This window comes from Aquarana catesbeiana, linkage group LG10 (genome assembly GCF_042186555.1).
Source record: "Aquarana catesbeiana isolate 2022-GZ linkage group LG10, ASM4218655v1, whole genome shotgun sequence".
In the NCBI taxonomy this organism is placed as follows: Eukaryota; Metazoa; Chordata; class Amphibia; order Anura; family Ranidae; genus Aquarana; species Aquarana catesbeiana.
The window spans coordinates 138,885,402-138,907,757 of record NC_133333.1 but is presented as its reverse complement, the minus strand read 5'-3'; the positions used below and the strand labels follow the sequence as shown (position 1 = coordinate 138,907,757).

At 43.5% G+C, this 22,356-nt stretch overlaps 1 protein-coding gene across 2 annotated transcripts in view; it reads right to left on the bottom strand.

Moving 5' to 3' along the window:
* LOC141110922 (sulfotransferase 2B1-like) overlaps positions 1–22,356 on the bottom strand; it is a 195,319-nt gene that overhangs the window by 157,688 nt on the left and 15,275 nt on the right. The window contains exon 1 of one of the 2 annotated variants that reach the window (XM_073602720.1): positions 20,270–20,414. The exons of the other annotated variant lie outside the window; for it this stretch is intronic. The gene's annotated coding sequence lies outside the window, so the exon portion shown is untranslated. Of the gene's footprint in view, positions 1–20,269; positions 20,415–22,356 lie in introns of those variants that run through there. 2 annotated transcript variants of the gene reach the window in all.

The window sequence follows — 22,356 nt, the reverse complement described above, 5'->3', positions numbered from 1 at the left end:
TAGAAGTTTCAGAGCAGAAGAGCTCCAGGTGCTGGCTGAATGCTAGGCAAAGCAGGCTTGAATGGAGGAGAAGATTTGGATGCCGCACACTGGATGTAGTCAAAAAACTTCACTTTATTGAATAATAGCTATGAATAAGCACTCAGTCCTGAGTGCGAAACGCGTCAGCTTACCTGTACTTTCTGCATGACAGTCTTGTTATTTTGATGATCCCATTTTTTCAATAAAGTGAAGTTTTTTGACTACATCCGGTGTGCGGCATCCAAATCTTCTCCTCCATTCAAGCAAACTTGTCATACTTACCTGATCTGGCAAAGGGTTTTGCACAGAACAGCCCAGACTCTTCTTCTGGGGTCCCCCGCCGGCACTCCAGGCCCCTTCTCTTCATCCCACCTCCTGTCCCCTTAAAATCATCTCATAGGAGACTTTTTGTCTTTTATATATTACCAAAAATTTGGGTAATTTATTGTGTTTGTTTGCCCTAAATTTCACTTTAGTGTGTTTGTTTTTTTTACAGAAATGTTATGTTTCCTTGACCTTTGCGGTAATATCATGTAAAAAATAAAAAACTACCACTATTTTATTGTCTAGGGTGTCTGCTTTCTGGAAGTATATAATGTTTGGGGATTTTGTGTAATTTTCAGGCCTAAAATGATTTTTTAAACGTGTGCAAAAATGGCTCTGGCTAAGAAAAGGTAAATTAACGTGAATGACAAAAGTGGGAGTTGGAAGGAGGCAGGGAAGAGGGAGAGTGGGGCAGAGTTGCTCCACCATGGGCCTCTGGGTTATACTTGACCTGGGCCAAAAGATGCCAGTCAGCCCCTGGCAGGGGCTCTGGAAGGCCACATTGTCTTCCCCCCCACCCTTGCGATCATGAAAAATCTTAGACTGCTTTCCTCGATCCAACACTTTTCCACGCTCTATGGGCCACTTGATTGGACTTGCCCCCCCAGGCCTAAGGCTGCCAGCCCTCCCCTGATCCCCATACTCCTGAAAATTATTAATTTAGCCTCAACTAAAGGTTTCATTTCCAAGTTGTATGCTAGTCTGGGGGATAGAATTATAAGCGGAGTGGGACCTCTTAAGAGTAGACAGGGGTGGGAGAGAGACGTAGGGACAATAACTATGGTACAAAGGGATAAGATTTTAGAACAAGGAGCCCTGGTCTCGATTTCCCCTTCGCAGAAACTCTCTCACCTGTTTCTAATTCACAGAGTTTACTATACCCCCCAAAAAATGTTTAAACTTGGTTGGAAACAAAATGAGTGCCCCAGGTGTAAGGCGACAGGAGACCTTATCCATATGGTGTGGAAGTGTCCAAAGCTTTTTAGATATTGGGTGGAGATAATAGCTAGGATAAATAAAATCCTTAGGAGCTCATTAGAACCTGAGGCCAAGACATGCCTATTAGGGAGCTTGGAGGAAAATAAAGTCTTGCCCGGTACCATCGTAGCAGTGTTGAGATGTCTGTTCCAAGCGAGAAAATTAATTGCACAAGAATGGCAGGCTCAGACCCCCCCGACTGTGGAGAATTGGATTGAAACCATTAATTCAATGGTTTGGAGCGATAGAGTGATGTATATTAGACAAGACAATCTCAGAACGTTTGAGAAAATGTGGAGACCTTGGCTGGAGGACATGGGGTGTCCCATATGAGGGGATGGGGGTGAGCTGTGGGGAATTTTCTCCTGCTCACCACCATGACCCCGTCTCCCCCTTTTTTTTTCTTTCTGTGGTTTCTTTCCTATACCTTTTGTTTGCCCATGGAGAAAATTTACTCTTTCTCTTTGGCTATATAGTCAGACAATAGATATGAAGTTATGTATGAATTATGATTGAGTGATGTGTGGTAGGGGGGTGGGATTAGGTTGGGTAGGAGGGAGGGAGAGGGAATATAGAATAATAATTGTGTTCTTGTATTACACAATATTATTAGGGATGGACAGAACACCCCCCTGTTCGGTTCGCATCCAGAACATGCAAACAGGCAAAAAATTAGTTCGAACACGCGAACACCATTAATGTCTATGGGATACGAACATGAAAAATCAAAAGTGCTAATTTTAAAAGTTAATATGCATGTTATTGTCATAAAAAGTGTTTGGGGACCCGGGTCCTGCCCCAGGGGACATGTATCAATACAAAAAAAAAAGTTTTAAAAACGGCCATTTTTTCAGGAGCAGTGATTTTAATAATGCTTAAAGTGAAACAATGAAAGTGAAATATTCCTTTAAATTTCATACCTGGGGGGTGTCTATAGTATGCCTGTAAAGTAGCGCATGTTTCCTGTGTTTATAACAGTCCAAGAGCAAAATGACATTTCTAAAGGAAAAAAAGTCATTTAAAAGTACTAGCGCTAGTGCCGGCTATTAATGAATTGTCGGTCCCGACAATACACATAAAAGTCATTGAAAGTCATTGAAAAAAAAAAAATGCGTGGGGGTCCCCCAAAATTCCATTACCAGGCCCTTCAGGTCTGGTATGGATAGTAAAGGGAACTCCGCACCCAAATTAAAAAAAAAAAAAATGGTTGGGGGGCCTCCAAAATTCCATTACCAGGCCCTTCAGGTCTGGTATGGATATTAAGGGGAACTCCGTGCCAAATTTTTTTTAAAAAATGGCGTGGGTTTCCCCCAAAAATCCACACCAGACCCTTATCCAAGCACACAACCTGGCAGGCTGCAGGAAAAGAGGGGAGGACGATAGAGCGCCCCCCCCTCCTGAACCGTACCAGGCCACATGCCCTCAACATGGGGAGGATGTCTCCATGTTGATGGGGACAAGGGCCTCATCCCCACAACCCTTGGTTGTGGGGGTCTGCGGGCGGGGGGCTTATCGGAATCTGGAAGCCCCCTTTAACAAAGGGGACACCCAGATCCCGGCCCCCCCATGTGAATGGGTAAGGGGTACATTGTACCCCTACCATTTCACAAAAAGAAAGTGTCAAAAAAACCACAGAAGACAGCTTGGCACAAGTCCTTTATTAAAAATAAAAAAATAAAAAAGAGATTCCAGCGATGTAATCCAATAAATCCATGCTCCTACTCCAGCGATGTAGTCCAATTCTCGATCTCCAGTGATGGATGATCTCCAACGACTCCAGCGAGGTCACGTGACGGGTGGCCCCGTCCCCCTCTGAAAAGGGGAAACGCCGGGGTTTCCCAGTAACGTGACAGGAATCCTGCGTGCATCAGAGGGGGACGGGGTCACGTGACGGGTGGCCCCGCCCTCAGCTACATAAGAGCTGTCAAGCTGGCGCCGCATCATTGGCTGGGTGCCTCCGGTGGAGGCAGGATCCTGTGCGTGTTCCTCGCTGGAGTCGCTGGAGATCATCAATCGCTGGAGATTGAGAATTGGATTACATCGCTGGAGTAGGAGCATGAATTTATTGAATTACATCGCTGGAATCTCTTTTTTATTTTTATATTTCTAATAAAGGACTTGTCCCAAGCCATCTCCTGTGGTTTTTTAACATTTTGACACTTTCTTTTTTTGAAATGGTACAGGAACAATGTACCCCTTACCAATTCACATAGGGGTGTGGGATCTGGGTGTACCCTTTGTTAAAGGGGGCTTCCAGATTCCGATAAGCCCCCCGCCCACAGACCCCCACAACCACTGGGCAAGGGTTGTGGGGATGAGGGCCTTGTCCCCATCAACATGTCCCTTGTCCCCATGTTGAGGGCATGTGGCCTGGTACGGTTCATTAGAGGGGGCGCTCTCTCGTCCCCCCCTCTTTTCCTGTGGCCTGCCAGGTTGCATGCTTGGATAAGGGTCTGGTGTGAAATTTTGGGGGAACCCCATGCCATTTTTTTTAAATTTTGGCGCAGAGTTCCCCTTAATATCCATACCAGACCTAAAGGGCCTGGTAATGGAATTTTGGGGAACCCCCACGCATTTTTTTTTTCAATGACTTTCAATGACTTTTATGTGTATTGTCGGGGCCAACAATTCATTAATAGCCAATTCACTAGCGCTAGTACTTTTACATGACTTTTTTTTCCTTTAGAAATGTCATTTTGCTCTCGGACTGTTATAAACACGGGAAACATGTGCTACTTTACAGGCATACTATAGACACCCCCCAGGTATGAAATTTAAAGGAATATTTCACTTTTATTGTTCAATTTAAGCATTATTAAAATCACTGTTCCTGAAAAAACGGCTGTTTAAACACAGCTATACTGCCTCCCTTGTCGGCTAATTTTATAATTATTTTATTGTTAGCTTCAATAGCTTTCAGGGCCTTATGTTCTATAGGCATTAGATTTTTATGCTTATTGTTTTTATTATTTTGGCAAATTTCCTTGAAATCCTGGTACACTGCTTGAAAGTAAGTTTCTATATAAGATCCTTTGGACTTGGTTGGAAAAAAGGGTCTGTATACCAATCCGTTGGTTGAATGAGTGTCAGTGTATCCTAATATGTGGATGATAGTAGAATCAAATTCGAATGGTGAGATGTGTTGTTCACACCGGTGTTAGGGGCTGGTTGCCTTAACCCGATTAATTCCTACAACCGTAGACTTTGAAAAATGGCATTTGAGTGTCAATATGCGAAATATTGTGAAATTGTGTAAATCTTTAAAAAGCCAGAACTGATTTGGACCACTGGAAGGGGCAAAACTTAACCCCTTTCTGAGGAGGGACATTTCAGCGCCATTGAGGCTGTGGGAGGATAGGTTGAAAATTTTGATGGTACTTTCTAAGGTTTCCAACTGTTCTCTTTCCCTTCTTTTTTTGTTGTTTAGCCTTAACCAGTCTTCCTCCTCTTCTCCCTCTGAGTTTTCTTTTTTTTGTTTTTTCTTTCACTGTGCTTGTGGGAGATAGCACTAAAAAAGAAGAATTCTCTGGTGTTGTGTTGAAGATAGGCACGCTGGGACCAGCAGATATGTCAAGCTCATCAGGGATAGTGGCCACTGGTGCACTGGAGCCACTCTTACTGGCAAAGATTTCTAAGTCTCTAGATAGAGGGCTATATCAGTTATAAATAGGTATAGTGAACGATTGGGAAGAACTGGAGATAAGGGTGTCTGAAGAACATCCATAGGGAGTACTCTTGCTTGGGAATGTGGATTATTGGGAGATGGGGAGACATAAACGGATATGTCATTGGATTTGTATGTCATTGGATGTGGGAATTGGCCTAAGATCATGTGGTATGATCTCCACAGTGGCTACTGTTGTAGTTTGAGCAATATTTTGTATGTGGTGTATCTATGGGGGTGAAGAAACCGGTTGGTTTCCATATTGATATTTTTCTTACTATGAAATTATGTGTTAGGAAGAGGGCCACTATGGGAATCAGTGAAGGGTTTATTATGTTTCCATTTAAATACTCTACCCATTTTTTAATCTTCTATATCCCTCTGTAATTTATTGTTTTTTTTGGAGACCATAATGTCCTCAGTTTTTTGTAGGTTTTTTGCTAGTGTTTCACACCATCTAGAATTCCTTTTAATCAAGGAATCTTTAGAGTCTGTTTGTATTGTAAGACTGAGTTCACTCTCCTCCACTGTCACGGAACATCTCCAGCAGATAACAGGCTTGTACATAGGGTTTTGCAAATACACATGATGCTTTCTGTAGCATTTAAAAGATTAGCTAAACCTGCCACTTTCACCTAAAGGGCTAGTGCTGAAAGCATGCAAAAACAGACTCGTCGTGTCTCTTTGGATGTATACTTTAAAGCAATCAACTTCTTAATTTTATTTTTAATATTTCACTTTTAATAGATTTTTATTGAAAAAATGTAAAAGTACAAAACATGGCATATGAGAGCTTTTTGAAATTTCCAAGAAGTTAGAAGAGAGCTAGAATGTAGCTGCTAAGAATGTAAAAACATCCAACAGTATAAATCGCATAATAATAAACAAAACTTGTAGCCTGTAGAGTAGGTATCGATGAGCCAGGTAATATTATTACAGGCCGCAAAACAATAAGCGATCAAGACGTCAAGTCTTATTTTATATTTAAAATTTCAAATGAATTTATATATATGAAGCGCTTACCCCCGAAGGAGCGGCTAAATATTTGTTATATCCGTAATTCACGTTTACTACTTAACCCTCGCAGCACATAGATTTAAAAGTGACAGTCCTTGATGCTTTTTCTTAATGCTTTATTCATCAACATAAACTGGGATGGGAGAAGGACTTTCTTTGAGATGCTCTTGGGTTGATTTCTGATCTTTCCTTTGTTTCACTGGCAAAGACTCATAACATGATTCAAAACTGGATGATTAATTTGTCAGGGAAGATGGAAGTAGATTTTCTTGATAGAGAATAAACAATAAAGAGTCACTCTGAATAACGTCTTTATCTGCAGAACTTTTAAGAACAGCCTGTATCTCTATATATGTGCTTGCAGCTTCACCGCTACCTTTTTACCACTACTTCCCATCCGCATGGTACTTCCGAGTTGAGCTAAAAAGGGTCACTCTGAATGACCTCTCCCGCTTGACTGATTGGAATCCCGGGGCAATGCTGAACCCAAAGTCACAGGCCACAACCACCTGTCTTGCTGACTTGCGTACCAACATCCCTCAGCCTCTGGACAGTACCCCTCCTGGGGCTTTTCACTCACTTAAGCAATAGCCCGTGTGTCGCTCCTAAGCGATCGATCACACAGTTTCCTTCAGCTTGTCTCTACTTCTCCCGCAATGATTCTTAGTTCCTCTTCTCCTTTGTGGCCCGCTCCCCTCCCAGCAGGGGCGGCCAACGACATCAGCGACTACATGCTGTAAGATGTCGTCTGTTCCTCCATGAGGACCGGATCTTCACCCTTCTCGCTAAGGTGAAGCCCCGTTGGCTCCCCGGAGGGGAAAAACCCCCACCTTCCCCTCCGGGAACCAGGCTGGCTCTCTTGCTCCTCAGAGCAGGACTGGACTCGAACCCCCCTTTGGACACCATGTGACCCCACTTTTATATGAGAGTCCCGGGATTACCAAGCAAATCAATGATTGGCCGAGACTAACACACAAACTGCCTGCTACTCAAAAAAATGGGAATTGACAACAACAGGCCTGCTGTAATAGCACAAGCCTGTCTAAATTTCCCTGACATAGAAAACTAGCAGGAAGGGTCACCTACCTAAAATTAGGTGCCCGCTACATATATATGCACACATTTTAGCTGGTTACTACCTAAGAATTGCTTTGCTCCAGGGTTGGGAGAGGCAACAGTTCTGGCAGTAAAAGGGCTAAAGCTTTATAACTACAGTTATATGATACAATTATGTAATTATGCTTATCAATCATGGAATTGGTGTTTAGAGGCCAAACACAAATATAAAAATCATCAGGGTCCTAAAGAGAATCTAATTATGAATAACTTTCCAATATCTCAAGATTTCCAAGCCAAGCCTACGGTCATTTTGGGCACCAATCTTATACAGTAAAGTAATATTAACCACTTACTGGGCACTTAAACCCCCCTCCAGCCCAGACCAATTTTCAGCTTTCAGCGCTGACCCACTTTGAATGACAATTGCGCGGTCATACAACACTGTACCCAAATTAAATTTTTCTCATTTTTTTCACTCAAATACAGCTTTCTTTTGGTGGTATTTAATCACAGCTGGGGTTTTTATTTTTTTCTAAACAACCAAAAAATATGGAAAATTTTGAAAAAAAAAATCATGTTTCATAGTTTGTTATAAAATTTTGCAAACAGGTAATTTTTCTCCTTCATTGATATGCGCTGATTAGGCGGCACTGGTGGACACTGATAAGTTGCACTGATGGGCATTGATAGGCTGCACTGATGGGCCCTGATAGGCACAGTTAAGGCGGCACTGATAGGCACAGATAAGGCGGCACTGATGGGGACAGATATAGCGGTAATAATGAGCACAGATAAGGCGGCACTGATGGCCACTAATAAGATGGCATTGATGGGCCCTGATGGGTGGCACTGATAGGTAACACTGATAGCTGGCACTAATGGGCATGAATAGGTGGCACTGATGGGCACTGGTAGGTGACACTGATGGGCACTGGTAGGTGGCACTGATGGGCAGCACTGTTGATGAGGCACTGACTGTGGGCACTGATAGGTGGCACTGTGGGCACTGATGGGTGGCACTGGTGGTCACTGGTAGGTGGCAGTGTTGTGTACTGCTAGGTGGCACTGGCAGGTGGCACAGGTGGGCACAGATGAGCTGGCGGCAGCTCTCCGTGATCGGGCTCTGTTTAGATCACATGATCAGCTGTCATTGGCTGACAGCTGATCACGTGGTAAGGGGTCGGGATCGACCCCTTACTCCGATCTGTGATCCAGCGAGTCTCATAGGGGGCGCGTAGGCCGATCGGGCATGGGAGGACGTCAATAGACATACTCCCGGCAAAGCATGTGTTGCGGTGTTTTTTGGACTAGCTCATTGAGCATAATAAAATGAATATTCCCCTGTTCAATATTTGTTAACATTCTTACCCCAGCACTGGCACTTTACATTTTTCAATGTTACTAGCTCCTGCTGTGCCAGTGCAGCTTCTTTGAACTTCGAGTCATAACAGGAAAGAGTTGACAGTGGATAGTGCAGTCTCCAGTCACTCTATTAGCTTAGAAGAGGGATGGAAGGAGGAGAGAGGAGCAAGGGAGTGCCTTGCCATTCTAGGCTATAGGGCTGTGTGTTTCTATTGAGGCCCACAGTGTAGGCAGACACAGCATGCATGGTTGACTCCATAGGATGTGTAGCCATGCCCCGTAGGGGTTGCTGAATGTAGTGGTTCACCTGTCGCCCTGCCCAACCCAGCATCCATCTCTCAGACACTCAGAGACATAGAACAGCCCATAAGCTTTGTTTTTTTGGGGGGTTTTATTGAGGGGATTGAACTTGGATGGGAAATTATGGGATGCCCAGGAATATTCAGTGCAACTTGCTTGGGACTTCTGTATACACTCCAGTATATACACTCCAATCAACTCTCCAGCACAAACTCTTGCTTAAGACCTCTTATCCTTCACTCCTCCAGCACTTCAATTGCTGCATACCATTACTCCTCCAGCACTTCACTTGCTGCAGACTGTTACTCCTCCAGACTAGCTAGCACCTCATGGTAGGCCTGACACTAATTCAGCCAGGCCTCAGTGAATTGCCTTTTGCGGGCAGGGACCCCCGGCCCCTGCGGTGTAGAAATAGTTCAGGTGCTAACTATCCTTTGCTTAGCTACCAATCCCAGATAGGTCTCTTCAGGTCCTGCCAGCCAGCCTGGCTGCAATGACCTCTCTTCATTGCCCTTGCCACAGTCCTCTCTTCTGGTTCTGCACCCATCTCAAACTGCAATCTCCCAGTTCTCTCAGGTGTGCCTCCCCAGTCCTCCCGACTGTGCTCCACTCAGCAGCCTTCCTGGCTGTGACCAGTTGTCCTCCCTGGAGTCTCTTAGCAGTGTTTTCTCCCACTGTCCTCTCCTTGCTCTCTCATGTGCCTCTCCTCCAGGATCTCTTCTCTCCTCCTGGATGCACCTGAGCCCAGGCCCAGGGTCCCCCCCTCTCCCTCAAACTGGGAAGCTCCCCATGGGCCCAGACAGCCTCCACACTCCAGCTCTTCCACCCAACAACTCCCCCCCAGCTGGGCTGACCCTAGGTATTTAAGGATGCCTGCCCCCTGCCAATCCAAGTTGGCAATTGGTCAAGGCTCCTTATAATACCCCAGGCAGCTCCACCTCTCCTCCTTTCTTTCTAGCGCCTTCTAGAAAGAAGGGGAAGGTGACAGTGACACTACCTGTGAGTCACCCAGCCCTGCCCTGAGCCACTCGAAGCCCAGATTTAAAAAAAAGGGGCCTAGCCACCAGCTAGACCTGCCTAAATTTTCATACTCTCCAGAAAAATCCTCACTCTAGCACTTACCTAACTAGAGGGTGCTACAGATGCTACATGCATGTAAACACATTAAACGCCTGTTAATGCTAGACACATTTAGAGCTTGCATATTAATTCATTCCAATGGCCAGAATAAATGATTATTCTGGCCAATTAGCTGAATTACAGCAACACCCAAGCGCTTGACACTCCTATCGCCGGCCATACATGGGTCAAAATTCAGGTGGTTCAGCAGGGACTGGCCAAGATTCGATTCCTCTATAGGCATGCTGATTGTACCCAAGTTGATCCATTGATTGACTTGGGTACAACCAGCCTGTCGCATTTTGTACATGCAATTACTGCCAGCAGCTATAACACAATAGTGCTGCGGCAGTCAGTGTTGATGGGGGAATTGTGAGATTTATTTTCTTTCCTCCGATGGGAGGAAAGAAAACAGAATCCTCCATTGGCTGCTAAACATGTTACACACATTTGCAATTGTCAGGCGCTTTTGCTGCCAAAACACAACTGCCAGGAGAAAAGGCATCTAGGAGAGATTAGCAAAATGTTCAGTATGCATGAGGCCAAAGGAGTCTCCCTAAAACATTAATCCTGGGACAGCAGTCATGGCACCCGCTTACACTGAAACATAGGCAAGAACTAAAAATAAACAAGCTGCATACTCAGTAAGAGACTAAGGCTGGGTTCACACTAGTCCGGTGCAAATTGCAGCTTTGTTCTCTGTGCGAAGATAAAAATGATTGATTCAGCGGTTCCTCTCCATTGTAGCTGCGGATAAGCTGACCTGGGAGAGGGGGGAGGTGTAGGAGGAGGGGGGAGAGCATTCCTGTTCAGAATGGAACACATCTGTGAATCAGATGTGTTCCCATTGAAGATTATGTGCCTGCAATTCGCACAGAAAACAAGCACAAATTTTGTGCAATGCGGAGTGCGGATGCATTGCACTTACAGTATCTCACAAAAGTGAGTACACCCCTCACATAAAGATGGCCTAGGCTATAAGAAGGTTGCCAAGACCTTGAAACTGAAGCATGATGACCAAGACCATACAGTGGTTTAACGGAGCAGGTCTTGCCATGGCCGACCAAAGAAGTTGAGTGCACATGCTCAGCGTCATATCCAAGGGGTTGTCTTTGGGATATAGATGTATGAGTGCTGCCAGCATTGAGGCAGAGGTTGAAGGAATGGGGGGTGTCAGTGCTCAGACCATATGGCACACACTGCATCAAATTGGTCTGCATGGCTGTCGTCCCAGAAGGAAGCCTCTTCTAAAGATGATGCACAAGAAAGCCTGCAAACAGTTTGCTGAAGACAAGCAGACCAAGGACATTACTGGAACCATGTCCAGTGGTCTGATGAGACCAAGATAAACTTATTTGGTTCAGATGGTGTCAAGCATGTGTGGCAGCAACCAAGTGGGGAGTACAAAGACAAGTGTGTCTTGCCTACAGTCAAGCATGGTGGTGGGAGTGTCATGGTCTCGGGCTGCATGAGTCCTGCCGGCACTGGGGAGCTACAGTTCATTGAGGGAACCATGAATGCCAACATGTACTGTGACATGCTGAAACAGAGCATGATCTCCTCCCTTCGGAGACTGGGCAGCAGGGCAGTATTCCAACATGATACTGACCCCAAACACACCTCCAAGATGACCACTGCCTGAGGGTAAAGGTGATGGACTGGCCAAGCATGTCTCCAGACCTAAATCCTATTGAGTATCTGTGGATCATCCTCAAATGGAAGGGGGAGGAGAACAAGGTCTCTAACATCCACCAGCTCTGTGATGTCATCATGGAAGAGTGGAAGAGGACTCCAGTAGCAACCTCTGAAGCTCTGGTGAACTCCATGCCCATGAGGGTTAAGGCAGTGCTGGAAAATAATGGTGGCCAAACAAAATATTGACACTTTGGGCCCAATTTGGACATTTTCACTTAGGGGTTTTACTCACTTTTGTTGCCAGCGATTTAGACATTAATGGCTGTGTGTTGAGTTATTTTGAGAGGACAGCAAATTTACACTGTTATACAAGCTGTACACTCACTACTTTACATTGTATCAAAGTGTCATTTCTTCAGTGTTGTCACATGAAAAGGTATAATAAAATATTTACAAAAATGGGAGGGGTGTATTCACTTTTATCAGATACTGTATGTGAACCAGAGCCATTGAAAATAAAATTTTTCTAATGTTCTGCGATTTGGATGCGCTGTAAGCCGCATCAAATTCGCAATAGTGTGAACCCAGCCTGAATTAATAATTGAGGGTTAAATATGACTTGAACGCCAGGAATGATCCTTATTGTATACTTACATTGGTCCAGCTTGGAACTATGTAAAGCTGACCTTACACCTGTAGAATTTCCTTTGAACTTTCAGACAAAAAAGTTTGCCTGGCCATTCAATGATGCCTTCATGGACTCAACTAATTTAGAACAACTTTTCATTCAAGCACCATGCCAGTTTCTCAATTTTCATAGAATGAATGTTCCACTTCCAGATTAACTTTGACAAGTGCATGTGCATAAGGCTAGTTGCAATTTTTCTTGTCCGGGAGCAAATTCAACAATTAGAAATGTATTCCCATTAGATTTGTTAACAAATTTCCTTCCTTGCCCCATGATTTTTTTTTTCCGCTTGTTCTGGTTGAAACCATTTGTTAATTTGTTAACTGTCCCCTTTAACTCTTGGATAATCCAAAGTTCTGAAAATGACATCTTACGAATGGAATTCTTCTAAGGCCAGCTTAAGTATACAGTACATATATGTATATATGATAAAGGGGAGCTCCAGCCCCCCCACCAAAAAATTAAAAGTCAGCAGCTACAAATACTGTAGCTGCTGATTTTTATTATTAGGACACTTACCTGTCCAGGGATCCCGCAATGCCGGCACCCCAGCCAAATTTTCAATTGGCTCTCATTTGCTACCCCCTGCCATTCCTTGTAGGGGAAACCGGCAGTGAAGCCTTATGGCTTCACAACCAGTTCCCTACTGCACATGTGCGCTGTGCTTTTGTGAATGGCCCGGTGGCATATTTTTAGCACTGATCAATACAATACATAGTTACATAGTAGGTGAGGTTGAGGTTGATATACTTTGTATATCCCTGTATGTTGTGGTCGTTCAGGTGCTTATCAAATCGTTTTTTGAAACTATCTATGTTCCCCACTGAAACCACCATCTGTGGAAGGGAATTCCACATCCTTGCCGCTCTTACAGTAAAGAACCCTCTACGCAGTTTAAGGTTAAACCTCATTTCTTCTCATTTTAATGAATGGCTACGTGTCTTATTAAACTAATTAATTTCCTCGGAAAAGTTTTATCCCTATTGTGGGGTCACCAGTGTGGTATTTGTAAATTGAAATCATATCCCCTCTAAAGCATTTCTTCTCCAGAGAGAATAAGTTCAGTGCTCGTAACCTTTCTTCATAACTAATATCCTCCAGTCCCTTTATTAGCTTTGTTGCCCTTCTTTGTACTCGCTCCATTTCCAGTACATCCTTCCTGAGGACTGGTGCCCAGAACTGGACAGCATACTCCAAGTGAGGCCAGACCAGAGTCTTGTAGAGTGAGAGAATTATCGTTTTATCTCTTGAGTTAATCCCCTTTTTAATGCATGCCAATATTCTCTTTGCTTTGTTAGCAGCAGCTTGGCATTGCATGCTATTGCGGAGCCTATCATCTACTAGGACCCCCAGGTCCTTTTCCATCCTTGATTCCCCCAGAGGTTCTCCCCCCCCCCGTGAGTAGATTGCATTCATATTTTTGCCACCCAAATGCATTATTTTACATTTTTCCACATTAAACCTCATTTGCCATGTAGTTGCCAACCCCATTAATTTGTTCAGATCTTCTTGCAAGGTTTCCACATCCTGCAGAGAAGTTATTGCCCTGCATAGCTTAGTATTGTCCACAAATACAGAGACTGAACTGTTTGACCCATCCTCCAGGTCGTTTATGAACAAATTAAATAGAATTGGTCCCAGCACAGAACCCTGGGGGACCCCACTTTCCACCCCTGACCATTCTGAGTAATTCCCATTTATCACTACCCTCTGAACTCACCCTTATAGCCAGTTTTCAACCCATGTACTCACCCTATGGTCCATGCCGATGGACCTTACTTTAAACAGTACACATTAATGGGGAACTGTGTCAAATGTTTTTGCAAAATCCAGATACACCACATTTACGGGCCTTCCTTTATCTAGATGGCAGCTCACCTCCTCATAGAAGGTTAATAGATTGGTTTGGCAAGAACGATTCTTCATGAATCCATGCTGATTACTGCTAATGATATAATTTTCTAGGGATGAGCTCGATGTTCAAGTCGAGCATAAGTTCGACTCGAACATTGGGTGTTCAACTGTTCTCCGAACATCAAACAATATGCGGTGTTCGCGGCAAATTCGATAGCTGCTGGCACACCATTAAAGTCTATGGGACACTAACATGAAAAATCAAAAGTGCTAATTTTAAAGGCTTATATGCAAGTTATTGTCATAAAAAGTGTTTGGGGACCCGGGTCCTGCCTCAGGGGACATGTATCAATGCAAATTTTTTTTTAAAAAAACAGCCGTTTTTTCGGGAGCAGTGATTTTTTTAATGCTTAAAGTGAAACAATAAAAATTAAATATTCCTTTAAATATCGTGCCTGGGGTGTCTATAGTATGCCTGCAAAGTGGCGCATTTTTCCCGTGTTTAGAACAGTACCACAGCAAAATGACATTTCTTTTTTTTTAAAATATACGTTTTTATTAATTTTCAAAAAAACAGACAACAAACAAAAATGAATATTTGCAGCAATTAAAGAAACTATATACATAGAAAACAAAACACAAAAGAAAAAAAAAGAAAAAAAAAAACAAACAAAACAAACCCCACATACATACATTGGTCATACCTGGTTCCTATGCCATTTTAGTTTTAATGAAAGGTGTCATCCCGTGTTACATATGTACACCTAGAGCCCAATAACTAATGGAGAGATTGCAAAGAGTCATATTCCTCTAGGAGGCTATTGAGGCTGTAGAGGGGTCCGTGAGCCATTTGGATCAAACCTTTTCATATTTGAGGAGACAACCCCTATTTATATATGTTTCTTTGTATAATGGTAAGCTATTATTAATGAGTTGTTTCCACAAAGTCAGCGATGGGGGGGTGGTTTTCTTCCAGCTGAGAGCTATGGCTTTATGAGCATAGAACAAAAGCAGCCCCACCAAAGTGCGCCCTGCTGTCGTAGGAATAAATTGCTCTATCAGACCTAAAATACATATTGGCATTGATCGTTGCAGTGGGATATATGTTATTTTGAATATAAAAGCTAGTATTTCTTCCCAATACCTTACGATAGCTGGACAAGTCCAGAATATATGGGTAAAGTCTCCAGGAATCTCCCCACATTGCAAACAGCCAGGAGCAGAGTCTGAATTAATTTTATTTAATATATGGGGGGTGTAATATGCCCTGTGGACTATCTTAAACTGAATAAGTCTGTCTCTCAAGGAGATGAGAGAGTTGAAGGGAGAGTCCCATATATTATCCCAATCATCCTCATTAAGTTCAGGGATATCCTTAGACCATTTTGATCTTAATTTCTCTAAATCAGGGAGAGAGGCAGTTGTTAAGTGAAGATACAATTTACATGCAGCATTCTTTGTGCAATCCAACCTAAGAAGCTTCTCTAAGGCAGATTGGACTAGTTGTAGAGGAGAGCCAGAGAATTGACAGCTGAAGGCATGGGAGAGTTGAAGGAAACGAAAAGAATACGACTGAGGGATATTGAAATCAGAGATTAATTGGGAAAAAGAAATCAAAGATTTATCCAAAATGATCTGTGTCACTGTTTTTATCTTAAAATTAGTCCAAGCATAGGGGTCGGGTAGTGAATAGAAATGCTCCAGAGTGGGATTTAACCAGAGGGGAGCATTAGGTTATATTGCCTGTAGGGGATATCATTCAATTTTGAGGCCCTCTCCCCATACACGTAGCGTGGTAAGCATAGATGGTGTCAATGAATATGGAGCACGAGGGCCCCGAAAGATCAAAAATGTCAGCGCCTCTAGGGATCCCAGCACTGCTGCTTCTACCTGAGTAGCGGAATTTGAGGTATCTGGGTTAAGCCACCAGGCCGTAGTTACTAGCTGAGAAGCCAAGTAATATTTATGGAAATCTGGACATGCCAGGCCACCTTGGGAGGTCGGGCGTACCAATGTTGCCCAGCTATACCTAGGGGGCTTTGATCTCCATATGAATGCTGAGAAAATACGATGTAGCCTTGCAAAGAAAGATTTAGGGATCCACTGGGGAGAGTGTCGAAATAAATATGTGAATTTAGGTAATACATTCATTTTTATAAAATTTATGCGTCCTAACAATGAAAGGGGTAATGACTCCCATGCCTTCAGCCGTTGTTGAGTCTCCTGGATCACAGGTGTTAAATTTAGGGATATATAGTCTGAAACCTGTCTGGAAACCACCACCCCTAGATATTTAAAATTCTCCACCCATCTTAGGGGGGTATCCATATCAGCAGTAGCACGAGCCGCAGAGTCTATAGGAAATAGAAGTGACTTTTCCCAGTTTACTTTAAGGCCTGTGACTGCGGAGAAAGAATTGAGGACCTGTAGGGCCCCCCTAAGTGATGGTCCTGCATCATTAAGAAAGAGGAGTAGGTCGTCCGAATACAAGGCGACCCTTTCCTCCAGCCAGCCAACGCGCAATCCCTTAACATGAAGGGAAGTACGGAGAGCCTCCGCCAGCGGTTTCATCGCTATAGCGAAAAGGGATGGAGAGAGGGGGCAGCCCTGTCGAGTACCCCTTGACAGAGAAAAAGACTGTGATAAGCTACCTCCCAACTTGATAGCTGAGGTGGGGTTTTGATAAATTATCTGTATCCATTTAATAAAGATCAGGGGGAACCCCATCCTTCTAAGGACCTCCCAAAGAAAAGGCCATTCGATAGTATCAAAAGCCTTTTCAATATCTAAGGAGGCCACCACCCTAGTACCTTCATTCAAATGCTTTGCATGTATATTAGTAAACAAACATCTCAAATTTACAACGGTTGACCTGTTGGCCATGAAGCCAGTTTGATCAATATCTACAACAGATGGTAATAGTGGCTGTAGTCTGATGGTAAGTATTTTAGTCAAAATTTTAAAATCTGTATTAAGTAGGGCAATTGGCCTATAGGAGGCACAAAATGAGGGATCTTTTAGATCTTTATGAATTAGTATAACATGGGCATGGTTCATAGAAGTTGGAAGGGCTCCATCTGTCAGGCATTGAGAATAAAGTTGTGCTAGCTTGGGAGCTAATATATCCCCATGTGTCTTATAAAACTCTATGGGGAGGCCACCAGGACCCGGAGACTTCCCCCGCAGAAATGATTCGATTGCTCTCAGTACCTCCTCCGGGGTTATTGGCCCCACCAGAGATTCTCTTTCTTTATCTGAAAGCCAGCCTAATGCCAATGGGTCTAGCCAGGATGCCAAATCCTTGGGCTGAAAGTCAGAAGGCAACACAGAGGTATAAAGAGAACTATAATATTGGCGAAAGACCTCTAATATATCTGGTAATAAAGAAACTGATGCACCTGAGGCAGACACCACATTGGGAATCACTGTTGGAGGATAATCCGGCTGTGCCAACATCGCTAGAAGACGACCATTACGGTCCCCCTGTTCAAAGAACATTTGTTTATTCCGATGTAGATCTAATCTGGTGATCTCAGTAAGATGGAGATGTAGCTTACGTTTTACACATTCAGGAGGTCAAAATGGATATTAGTAGGGTCAGTAGTATAAATATCAGACTGACGTTGCACAGCTTGCTGTAGTGCTGTTGCAACGGCTGCCTGTTCCCTGCGAATCCCAGCAATAGAGGAGGTATATTGTCCCCTGGAAAAGGCCTTGAAGGCGTCCCATATCATTGCAACAGAGGAGGATCCCTCATTAAACTCCCAATATTCCGCCAATCATGGTGTGATATTGGTCGTCAGGTCTACATGAGAAAGCCAGTGGGTCCCCAAGCGCCATAGGACTGCAGTTCTATAGGATGGGGCATGAATTTTAAGAAGTAATGGCGAGTGATCTGAGAGTCCGCTGGGTAGATATGACACATCTAATACATCAGACAGCATAGTCGGATTAGCAAAGGCGAGGTCAATACGAGAAGAGGTTTTATATGTGGCAGAAAAACAAGATTAGGCTCTAGTCTCAGGATGTTTCCACCTCCAGACCTCAGTTACACCCATTACTTGAGCCCAGGTAAGTAAATCTGTAGAAAATTGTTTTGGGGGAACAGGTCTGTCCAGGTCAGGGGCCATAATGGCATTGAAATCACCCATCAACAACAGTTTTGCCGGATAATACGAAATTACTTTCTCCAAGATTAAGTATAGGGTGGACGAAGAAAAAGGAGGGGGAATATACACCCCTACTACTATATATTGCGTACCCCACACAATGACATTTCTAAAAGAAAAATTGTCATTGAAAACTGCTCGCGGCTGTAATGAATTGTTGGGTCTCGGCAACATAGATAAAACTCATTTAAAAAAACGGCATGGGGTCCCCCCCAGTCCTTTTTCAGGCCCTTTGAATATTAAGGGGAATACACGTCTTTAAAATTAGCACTTTTGATTATTCATGTTCGTTGTCCCATAGACTTTAATGGTGTTTGTGTGTTCTGCCAAATGTTTTGCCTGTTCGCATGTTCTGCTGCAAACCGAACCAGAGGGTGTTCGGCTCATCCCTACGGTTTTCTTTACTAAAATCTTGTATATAGTCCCTTATCATACTATTGATGTTAGGCTAACTAGGATGTGTCACGAGGATAAACACTGCAGTTTTGGTTACTGAAGCCCCCCGATTCCCTTGTGAAGACTGAGGAGAAGAATAAATTTAATACCTTTGCCATCTCCCCATCCTTTGTAACTAGATTTCCTTCCTCATTCGTTAAGGGCCAATATGGTCTGTCCTACCTTTTTTACTGTTTATATAAAATTTTGCTTTCCTCCGCTATGTGTCTTTCGCGTTCTTAGCCGCCCTAATTGCACCCTTACATTTGTTGCATTCTTTGTAAAATCTGAATGCTGATGATGATCCCTCAGCCTTGTATTTTTTGAAGGCCTTCTCCTTTGCTTTTATATGCATTTTTACATTGGAGTTAAGCCATCCAGGGACTTTTGTTCGCTCTTTTAAGTGTCACTGGTTCCCACAAAGTGTCAAAAGTGTCAGTTAGTGTTCGATTGTCCGCCGCTATATCACAGTCCTGCTATAAGACGCTGATTGGCGCCACTACTAGTATAAAATAAAAAATAATAATATAAAAATTCCAGTATATATACCATAGTTTGTAGATGCTATAACTTTTGCGCAAACCAATCAATATATGTTTATTGGGAATTTTTTTTACGAAAAATATGCAGCAGAATACATATTGGCCTAAATTTATTAAGAACTTTCATTTTTTTTAGTTTTTTTTATTGGATATGTTTTATAGCAGAAAGTAAAAAATATATATTTTTTTTTTCAAAATTGTCTGTCTTTTTTTGTTTATAGTGCAAAAAATAAAAAATGCAGTAGTGATCAAATTCTATAAAAATAAATCTCTATTTGTGGGATAAAAGGACATACATTTTATTTGGGTACAGCGTTGCATGACCATGCACTAGTCAGTTAAAGGAATGCAGTGCCGTATCACAAAAAATGGCCTGGTCATGAAGGGGGGTTGTTTTTCCTGAGGTCAACTGGTTAAAGTCCCATTAGTTTAAATTTGGTTGGGACCCAATATTCTTCAGAGCAGCAAAAGTCATCTATGGTGCAAAATAAGCAATAGTAATGCGTAGGAAATACTGTATTACAACCTCTGAGGCAAAATCTATTGAAAGTGAGCAGGAAACCCTCTTAGTTATCACCAGAACAACTCTCCCCATTGTAAAATTTACCCTCTATTCATGGAAAATGTAGCATTTCCTCCCTTTCTGCCCCAATGACATGATAAATAGGATATATAGACAAGGTTCACTGCCCCAGCCAGACACAAACAACATTAAAACTTCCAGTAAAGCGTCCACACTCCACCCAAAATAAAAGAATCAATCAATCATCACTTCCACCAAAAGACGTCCACCCCCACCCTTGGATATTAATTAAAGTACCCCTGCAAAAAGAGGTGCAGTAATCTGGAGGTGATCGCTGCCTCCCTCACTGCAGGGTTTAAGCTGGATAAACCTTGCAAGATTAAAGTCACTTCAGGGAAAATAATCAGTGCTAATTACAAGAAAACGTGATGTTTGGGGGTTGCATTTTCCTTTATTCATTCAAAATAATTTTATTCTAAAATAGCATATACATTTCTTTAATACGTTATCCTTCAAATTAAAAAAAAAAAACATACATCCCCATCTAAAGGTAAAGGAGAATAAATTAGGAGAGATTACCTTCTGTACTCTGGTCACCGGTTATGGATAAAAGAGCTTTGTTTGTTAAAGTTGTATTCTGCTACTGTGCCAGGATCTTGTACTTTGTAGCAAGCCTCTGCAATCTGAGCTGTGCTGCTACTTTACTCCTTTTTTATATAGCAGCTAAATTCCAACATGCAATTGTCCCACCTCTTCTTTTGCTATTGGGCATTTTATTTGGAACTATTAGTTGCAGAGAAGGAATGTGGATTCAGTTCAATCCAAGTGGATATGCACGTTTAGAGAAGATACTGTATTTATCGGCCTATAACATGCACTTTTTTCCCCTTAAAATCAGGGGAAAATCGGCGGTGCGTGTTATACGCCGATCTCCGCTAACTGTGATCGATCGCCGCGATTGCCGCCGACATACACATAGCGTGTAGATTTAAATATGGCGCAGCGGAGTTCGCAGGGACTCGGCGGAGCTGAACGAGCGCTGCCGAGATCACAGTGACTGGGCGGAGCCGAGATACACATAGCCGAGTGTACTCGGCTCTTCTCGGCGCCGCTCACAGTCACGCCCAGTCCGCCATTGGACCTGTGTTATGTCCATCATAGGGCGGGACTGGGCGTGACTGTGAGCGGCGTCGAGAAGAGCTGAGTACATTTATAAATTTCTTTCTGTTTTGAATTGATTTTAATATGCCATGTTTTGGTATCGCCTGAAAGCCTTACCTCTATGTAACTTTTCAACTCGGAGGGGGGTATTCAGTAGGGGTTTGAATCATGTGTCTGTTTTTCAGTCCGCTTTAAAACTAGACCAATAATTTAGAGCGGACTGTGGCTTCCTAAAATAGCTGGAGAGAGGCCTGGGTGTTCTCCTCCCTCCAGCCTGTAGGAAGCGATAGAGTGCTGGCACAGCTCAGTTTCAGCGCAGCTCTGCAGGGGAGTGAAGACTGGAGAGAGGAAGGAGAAGTTGCATTGTGTAGCACCCTTTACTTTTAGGTAGGTGCTAGTGTAGTGGTATTTGTGCATACTGCCAGTGCAGCTAAATTTAGGCAGGCCTAGCTGGGAGCTAGACCAGTTTGTTTTGATCTGGGGGCATGGGAGTGAGAGAGAGACATGAGGAGAGCTGGAGTGACATTGGGTGCATGTGGGAGCCCTGACCAATCACCAACTAGGATTGGCAGGGGGCAGGCCTCCTATATATACCCATGGTCAGCCTGCTGTGGGAGGAGTTGTCAGGTGGTTGAACTGAATGATGGAGTGTTAGACTGTCGCGGTCTGAGGGAACCCCCTTCCTGGGGGGGTGTTTGTTAGATCAGGAGCTCAGGAGTTAAGAGGAGTTAAGAGGGAGCCTCTCTCTACATGGTCATACAAAGGTGTCCTGGAACAGGAGCAGGAAAGAGGACAGTTGGGAGCACATCCAGGCAAGTCATTCAGAAGGGATCCATGCCAGGATCGGTGAGTGAAAAGCACAGTGGGAAGCTCTGGAAGAGACATGCCAAGAGTTGTATATGGAGCCAGAGGGAGAGACTGTGGGGTTGTTGTGAAGTCAAGTCGCTGCAGCCAGGAGGGCTGGCAGGATTTGCATCGGATGTGCTGGGATCAGTAGTCCACCAAGTGTCAGTTAGCACATTTATTCTTCTCATCTAAAATGGTTGCTACCACAAAAGGGGACAGCAAATCCCTGCCTGTAATGAGCTATCAGGAAAACGTCAGGACTTATTCAGAGTGAGGCCTAGCCATGTGTTAATGGTGACAGGAATCTAGATTTGGACAGTGAAGTGAAGCAAGTGATCAAGTAGTGTGCTGGACATGTGCATAGGAAGAGACTGTCAGATCTAGACTCAACTACTTTTATTCATTATCTGGGCATCCCATGTCCCTTTTCCCCATCCGAGTTTAATCCCCTAATAAAAACAACAAAAACAAGCAAGAGACTGTTCATTGTCTGGGAAAGTGTGCCAAAATGCATGTCTAACCAGCAGGGTGAAATGTGTGGATGTTGAAACACGCAGCAACCCCACAAGGACACCGCTACATTTGGAGGTCCCACTGAGATCCACCTTCACGGTTAACCTGCTGGCCATTGCCCCTAGCAATGCAGAAGAGGGGAGACT